Here is an 8490-nt window from a genome sequence, read left to right on the forward strand (position 1 = left end):
TTCTTAACTGACACTGTCACAAATCCTGTGAAGGCATGCACAACACCTGAACAGTTGTTTTTTGTTTTTTGTTATTTGTTTTTTTTTTTTTTTAGCAGGAATTTATTGTTTGGGACTTTCATGGTTTTTTTTTTTTTTTTTTTTTTTGTAACAAGAATCGGATCTTCAGTCGTGTAATCCTTCCAAACTTCATGATGTTCTATCAGAGTTCTCTTCCATAGCATTGACTGCCGGGAGCCGGCATATTGCATATTGAGTGAGGATCTGTAATAGCTCAACTGGAATCCCATCACTGCCAGGAGCCAGCGTGAGGCACTCCGCCCATGACAAAGGTCATGAGGAAGGAGGCTCGGCATACGCAAAGGCGGGATCGAGCCTCAGGAGTCCCCCTGGAAATTCTCGAGCATCTACCCCCAAAACCAGAGTCTGCCTACTTTCTGCTTTGTGCTTTCACCTACACCTCTGACTTTACAGGGGGCTGTCCCTCACTACCTCTCTCTGAAAAAAGAGTTAGCTTACAGCTCCAGTTAATAATTCCTGAGTGTGACAGTGTTTAACCTACAAACTCCTTTGGAAATCCTCTAGCCTGCCTGAATAGGTTTTTCCAGCCACATGTGATTGTTCAGAGCCTCCCAACTGTGAGAGGCAGGAGATGTTCTAAACTGCCTAAACACAGATTCCTTTGAGTAGTTAAAAGATTGATTAGAAATTGTATTGGTGAAGGGTTTTTCACTTGTTGGGCCAATGTTTGCTGCTAAGTCTCCATACTCCTTACCTACTGTGTCCTTGGCAGTGTATTGATTGATATAATGGGTGTATAGAAATGTAAAATGCAGCTTTGTCCAATGCTTTTTGGAAGGCTGGTGCCTGACTTTGGAATAATCACCTTTAGAGAAAAATAAGTTTCTTAAAATGTTAACAGGCCTCCGGGCCAGAAGATGATGTCAATCACCTGAACTTTTGCATATGATAAGGAAGAAAGCCTGGCTTGCTGCATGGCTCTACCCCTTCCCCCATTATTCTCTATGCATACCTTTAGGTATAAAAACTACTTTGGAAAATAAAGTGCGGGCCTTGCTCACCAACGCTTGGTCTCCCCATGTCATTCTTCCCTTTAACTTCCAGCTGAGTGTCCATCTGGAGCGCGGATGTCCTCTGCGACCATTTATTTGCCTGGGCTTCTAAGACCCACTCGAGAAGGTGTCTAAGGTGGGGCACCTTCCGCTATTCGAGAGGGCGCCTGCGGCCTCCGTGGTCAGAGCTAACCTGGTGTCACGGGTTATATTGATTTTCCGCGTAAACCAAGCCACTCAGCTTCTTTTCTCCACTGAATTTTCCTACTGAGCTATCTTTATTTCAGCCGCTTTTCTCCACTGAATTTCCTCACTGAGCTATCCTCATTCTATTACTCTTTATATCTTTGATGAATAAATAATTAAATAGGTCGCCGACGCTGTCCCCGCTTCGAATACCCTGGATCAGCCGGGGCTGGACCCCGGCAGGTGGCGCCCGAGACAGGTGATTCGAAGGTAGGTCCCCAACCCTTTCCCCCAGTGTTGAATATTAGGGACGGATAGGACCCCACTCAGGGTGCCGCGGACCCCCCTGTAGGATAGACAGGGCGAGTAGGAGTGGGAAGTGTTGAATGTGTTAAAGAGTTAGAGAGAAAAAACGGTTTCTGAAGTTAAAAGGCCAAAGAAAAGCCTAATCTTTTGAAAGCTAAAAGCTTTATCTTCTAGAAGTGTTGAAAGTGTTAAACAGTTAGTTAGAGAGAAAAAACGGTTTCTGAAGTTAAAAGGCCAAAGAAAAGCCTGATCTTTTAAAAGCTAAAAGCTTTATCTTCTATTATACTTAATTTTCTGACATGGGTAACACTGAAACTAAGAATGGCAACTCTTTATACAAGTAATCTTGAAACTGTTAAAGAGGCTACTGTTAATTTAGATACTTGGGTGAAGGTAAAAAACAACTAAAAACTTATCCTATAAATATGATTAAAAATGTTCTGGACCCTCATCATGAGGCTGTGGGATAGCCTATGGGAGAGGCTATAGCGGTGGATGGTAGTGGGTTTCCTTCTGCGCAGATCATATTTTCTGCCATTGACAAAGGAAAGGAGGGAGACTGTGCTCTACCTCCCGAGGAAGGAGAGGGCTTACAGGACGCTGCGGCAGGGCGCCCTGGCGAGCCCCCTCCCCCTCTACACAAACCTTTAAAAATTTATCCAACAATTTCTGATTTAAGGCGACTACCCCACCTCCGCTTGCATCTCCCAGGGCCTAGGAATTCCCCAGTTTACATCCAAGCCTCCCAGAGCATTGCCTAAGGCTGAAAAAGAATTAAAAAAAAATTTTCTTTTAAACAAAGGAGCTTTTAAAGAATACACAATATACAGAACCCGCTCATTGCAGAAAAACCCCTCAGGGGGGGCCTCACCCAAGCAAAAATAAAAACAAAAAAGGAGAAAAATAAAAAGAAAAAAAAGTGAAAAAGGAAAGAAAATAGAGAAAGATGTAAAGATAGAGAAAGAGCTAAAGAGTGAAAAAGAGAGGAACAGAGAAGAATTAGGGAACGCAACAAGATAGAAAAAGGAAGTTAAAAAAGGAGATACAGAGAAAAAGATAGGAAAAAAAAAAGATTAGGGAAGAGAAGAGGGTAAAGGGAAAGAAACGAAGGAAAGAGAAGGGTAGTGAAAAAGGAAGGGTGAGAGAAAAGTGAGAAAGGCAGGAAGAGAGGAAGAGAGAGAGAGACAGTAAGAGACGCTGTGACCAGGTGCCCTGGCGAGCTCCCTCCCGCTCTGCGCAAACCTTTAAAAAACAAAAAACTTATCCACCACTTTCTGATTTAAGGCCATCGCCGCCGCCTCCGTTTGCGCCTTTCAGGGCTCAAGAGTTCCCCACTTTGCCCCCAAAGCCTCTCAAAGTGTTACCTAAGCCTGAGGAAGAGAAAAAGTTTTTGAACAGTGGAGCTTTTAAAACAGACTGCGTGCACAATATGCGGAGCGTGCTCCTTGGAGAAAACCCCCTCAGGGGGGTCTCACCCAGGCTAAGAGAAAAACGGTAAGGGGATTTAGCAACAATATTAACCCTTGACGAGCTGGTTACTCCAATTCCAATGGGAGTGGCTGGCCCCCTACCTGAGGGCATTGTAGGACTTGTGCTAGGGCGTAGCTCGCTTTCTTAAAAAAAAAAAAAAAAGAAAGAAAGAAAGAAAAAAGAAAAAGAAAATTTCGGTGGTGCATGGTGTAGTAGATTCTGATTATATTGAGAAATTAAAATTTTGACCTCACCGCCTACTAAAACTGTGCAAATTAATAAAGGTCAAAGAGTAACACAGTTTTTGCTTTTACCTTAGTATCAGACAAAAAAACTCTTGACTTCTCAAGCTAAGAGCCGCAGAGCTAGTGATCTAGCCTTTTGGGTGCAGGAAATTACAGCTCCAAGGCCTTTAAAAGATCTTTTAATTCAAGAAAATAAAATGTCAGGGCTATTAGACACAAGAACAGACATCTCTTAACATTGCTGGAAAAAACTGGCCCGGTTCCTGGCCCACGCATACTACTGAAAATGAGTTGGTGAGATTAGAGAAAGTGGTATGCAGGGTGGGAATGCTGTAGAAAAAAAGGTGAGGGAGAGTTTAAAACCTTGAAGAGTAGTGAGTTCTCCATTGCTGGAAGTATTCAAGCAAAGATTAGATGGTTACTTGTCATCTAAAAAGCTATAGACCAGATTTAGTTTACAAAACGATAACTGGAGAAGCTTATAAAGATGTTGTACAACACCTCTTTACTTGCTTCTCATATTTAGGTGCCAAAAGTTTTGAAAATTGATAATGCCCATTTGAAGATTGTTTACTAACTTTAAATGATTTCCAAAAATTATTAGGGGACATTAATTGGATACGCCCACATTTAAAACTGACTACTGCAGATTTAAAGCCTTTGTTTGATTGCTTAAAAAGCGATCCTAATTCCAGTTCTAAGCGAAAGTTGACTAAGACGACAGACGGCTCTTGTTAAAGTAGATGAGACTTTAAATGATCAGTTAATTAGGATTAATATTACCAAAAGATGAGATTAAATTATTCTTGCCACAGAACATACACCTACAGAGTGCTTGTGACCAGTGACCCCAAGAAAAATAGTTTTATCTTATCCCAGCTTGGTGGCACAATTAATTATAAAAGGAGGAAAAAAGAAGTGTAGAACTTTTTAGAAAAGAAGTAGCAAATATAATAATTTCACTTAATAAGGATCAACTGCAAGTCTTTTACAAAATAGTGATGATTGGCAAGTTGCCCTGATAGATTTCAGGAGTCAAATTTTGTTTCATTTGCCCTCAAGCCCCCACAGTAGTTAAAAGTTCAAAAATGTTAGATTGGAAGTTTGAGGATACCTGTGGAACTTTCCAACCCTATGTAGTTCCTATGCTCCCCTTTACCCTATGGGGGAGGGACGTGCTGTCTCAAATAGGAGATACTCAGAGAAGGGTTTTCTCAATTTCTTAGTCATCAACAGGCGGTACAATTAACAATACTTTATATGTTGTTATAAATACATAATATAAATATATTTACATAATTACAGTTTGCCTAGTTAGGTATGGGTATAAATAAAATATAATAAAGGTATACCTAATTCTATTTATAGATCTATACTTGATTAATTTGTATATAAATATGTATACTATATATGCATATTATATATATACTGTATAATTAAATATATATTGCAGTAATATAATGTGTGAGTGGCTGATATTAATTGGTATGGATTGATGTACTGTGATATATGTTCTATATACTGTATTATTATATATGTGTGACATGTATTATTGCAGTGCATTGGTTTGTGTTGGTTGGTATTAGATGTGTACGTGTTGTATTGCTGTAATATATATTAATTAACATATTAATTATAAAGATTAATTCAAGTATATTGATTATGTCAATAAGTTTATACTTGTTGCCATATATAAATACATATATAAATACATTTTGCATTTAGGTATATCTGTATACTAAAATGAGATAAGGAGGTTATACATATATTATTTAAATTTATACAGAGACTTAAACTAAACATTAGACCTAAATTAACATATCTTTAAATTCATGTTGTTAAAATGTAAATTTTAAAAATTAAAAAATTAAATTGACAACTGCTTGACAATTCCTTTGCCATAAAACCCCCATAGGTGTAATTGGGGAAGCCAGACAAAAAATTGGTTTTATGGCAAAACGGCTCCCTAGAGTGGGTCCATCTTCCCGCTCAAACTAAAAAAGTAGTGGCTTCTTATCTAGGATTGATAGCTACTTTGATATTAAAGGAAAAAAGAGGAGCATTGAATTATTTGGTAAAGAGTCATCAGAAATTGTAATTCCATATAATAAGGAACAATTTGATGCTCTTCTAATGTTTGAAAATTGGCAGATTGCTATAGGAAACTATTTTGGTCAAAATTTTTGCATCATTTACCTTCACATGTTTTGCTGAATTTTATATCCAGACATCCAGTTATTTTTCCTGTCAGATGTAAACAATCTCCTATTCCAAATGCTCAGATAATTTTTACTGACGGATCAGCAAATGGTAAAGCCTCCATAGTTACTAAAAATCACCAAAAGGTTTTAGAAACACAAAAAACTTCAGCTCAAAGAGCTGAAATAACAGCAGTCATAGAGGCTTTTGCTATGTTTGCAGATGAGGAATTTAATCTTTACTCTGATTCTCAGTATGTGGTCAGGCTGATTCCACACATTGAAACTGCGGTTTTGCCTGAAAATAAAACCACCATATTTCATTTGTTAACTAAATTACAGCAACAAATTTGGAAAAGGAATAAAATATTTTTCATTGGACACATTCAGGCTCATTCCGGATTGCCCGGCCCTTTAAATGCCTTTAATGATTTGGCTGACTTGTTAACCAGAAATACAGTGGCTGCTGTGATTGAGGAGGCCAGAGCCTCTCACTCACTTCATCATCAATACGCTACTGCCTTAAGGTATCAATTCCAAATTCCTAGAGAGACTGCTCGAGAGATTGTGCGTTCTTGCTTACACTGCCCTACTGTTTCTAATAGTCTACCTATGGGAGTTAATCCTCATGGTCTCAAACCTAACGTACTCTGGCAAATGGATGTAACTCATGTTTCTTCATTTGGAAAACTGTCCTTTGTTCATGTAACTGTAGATACCTTTTCTCACATTATTATTGCAACTGCTCGTACCGGAGAGGCAGTTAAAGATGTGATACAACATCTCTTTACTTGTTTTTCATATTTGGGCCTGCCAAAAGCTCTGAAAACTGACAATGCTCCTGCTTACACTTCTAAGTCTTTTCAGGAATTTTGTATAAAGTTTCAAATTAAACATAATACAGGCATCCCTTATTATCCACAGGGACAAGCCATTGTGGAAAGAGCACATCAAACATTAAAAATCCAAATTCAAAAATTGAAAGAAGGGGAGTTTAAGTATAGCTCTCCCCATCAAATCTTGCAACATGCTCTCTTCATAATAAATATTCTAAATACTGATCTGGCTGGAACTACTGCAGTGCTTCCTCATTGGTGCCTGGAGCAATTAAATGCAAAACCATTAGTCAAATGGAAGGACCTCCTCTCAGGACAATGGAAGGGTCCTGACCCATTATTAACTAGCGGTCGAGGATGTGCGTGTATTTTTCCACAGGATGCAGATTCTCCAATTTAGACAGGCTGATTCGCCATGTTGCAGGCCCCCAGACATCCAGTTCACCCATTGCTTCGGTCACAAAAGAGGAGCCCGCCAGAAGGGGAGGCAAGATAAACATCGAGATCCCGGTGGGACCGACGGGGCTGCTGCAGCGCGAACTCCAACCAGAAAATAATTCTACTTATTCTGATTTGGCTTGTCTACCCTCTCCTTATGTTTTTTCTCTTTACCAACGATTCTGGAAAACTTAATGTACATGTGACTTTAAACTGGTGGACCCAATGTAGTGACCTGTGAACAATGTATGCTCTCATCTTGTTTAAACCCTCAATATAATGTTTGCTCCTTTGTAAGTGTTACAACGTCCACCTTATCTTATAATGTAACCACTTATTGATATAACTATAGTCTTGCTGTATTACAACAACTTCAGGATTTAATGCGATTGCGACGATTTGTGGGCTTACTTATTTTAGGAATATCAGCTTTAATAACCGCAATTACTTCTGTTACTGTGGCAGCAATATCATTGACTCAACAAGTGCATACTGCCCAATATGTTGATATCATGTCTAAAAATGTTTCACTAACTCTAGCAACACAGGAAGCTATAGATAGGAAATTAGAGATGAGAGTAGATGCCTTAGAAGAGGCAATAATGCATATTGGGACTGATTTACAGGCTTTAAAAGTGAAAATGGCTCTGTCTTGCCACGCTGATTACCGGTGGATATGCGTGACATCTTTAAAGGTAAACGAGACAGATTAAGAATGGGAAAAAATCAAAAATCATATCTCAGGTGTTTGGAACAGCTCTGACATTGGCCTGGACTTAGGGAAACTTCATAATCAAATACAGACCCTGGAACACTCTCGACTGGATTTTACCGCCACTGGAGCAGCTAATGACTTTTTTCACACCTTCTCTAACTTTTATTTCTGGAAAAAACATTCTGTCTAATCTTCTCATAATCATTCTTCCTTGTATTGTCAGGATTCTTCGGCAGAACATTCAGAAGCTTGCGACTGAGCTGCATCTGGCTGTTTTAAGAAATAAAAAAGGGGGAGATGCCGGGAGACGGCATATTGCATATTGAGTGATGATCTGTAATAGCTCAACTGGAATCCTATCACTGCCAGGAGCCAGCGTGAGGCACTCCGCCCATGACAAAGGTCATGAGGAAGGAGGCTCGGCATACGCAAAGGCGGGATCGAGCCTCAGGAGTCCCCCTGGAAATTCTCGAGCATCTACCCCCAAAACCAGAGTCTGCCTACTTTCTGCTTTGTGCTTTCACCTACACCTCTGACTTTACAGGGGGCTGTCCCTCACTACCTCTCTCTGAAAAAAGAGTTAGCTTACAGCTCCAGTTAATAATTCCTGAGTGTGACAGTGTTTAACCTACAAACTCCTTTGGAAATCCTCTAGCCTGCCTGAATAGGTTTTTCCAGCCACATGTGATTGTTCAGAGCCTCCCAACTGTGAGAGGCAGGAGATGTTCTAAACTGCCTAAACACAGATTCCTTTGAGTAGTTAAAAGATTGATTAGAAATTGTATTGGTGAAGGGTTTTTCACTTGTTGGGCCAATGTTTGCTGCTAAGTCTCCATACTCCTTACCTACTGTGTCCTTGGCAGTGTATTGATTGATATAATGGGTGTATAGAAATGTAAAATGCAGCTTTGTCCAATGCTTTTTGGAAGGCTGGTGCCTGACTTTGGAATAATCACCTTTAGAGAAAAATAAGTTTCTTAAAATGTTAACAGGCCTCCGGGCCAGAAGATGATGTCAATCACC

At 39.6% G+C, this 8490-nt stretch overlaps 1 long non-coding RNA gene across 1 annotated transcript; it reads left to right on the forward strand.

Annotated features, from left to right (window-relative positions):
• The first annotated feature begins 1778 nt into the window (after positions 1-1778).
• Positions 1779-7972, forward strand: LOC129639608 (uncharacterized). The gene is made up of 2 exons (XR_008708502.1): positions 1779-3059; positions 7691-7972. It is a non-coding gene; the product is annotated as an uncharacterized LOC129639608 (long non-coding RNA).
• The last annotated feature ends 518 nt before the right edge of the window (positions 7973-8490 follow it).

The sequence above is a fragment of the Bubalus kerabau genome, chromosome X, assembly GCF_029407905.1.
Source record: "Bubalus kerabau isolate K-KA32 ecotype Philippines breed swamp buffalo chromosome X, PCC_UOA_SB_1v2, whole genome shotgun sequence".
NCBI lineage: Eukaryota > Metazoa > Chordata > Mammalia > Artiodactyla > Bovidae > Bubalus > Bubalus kerabau.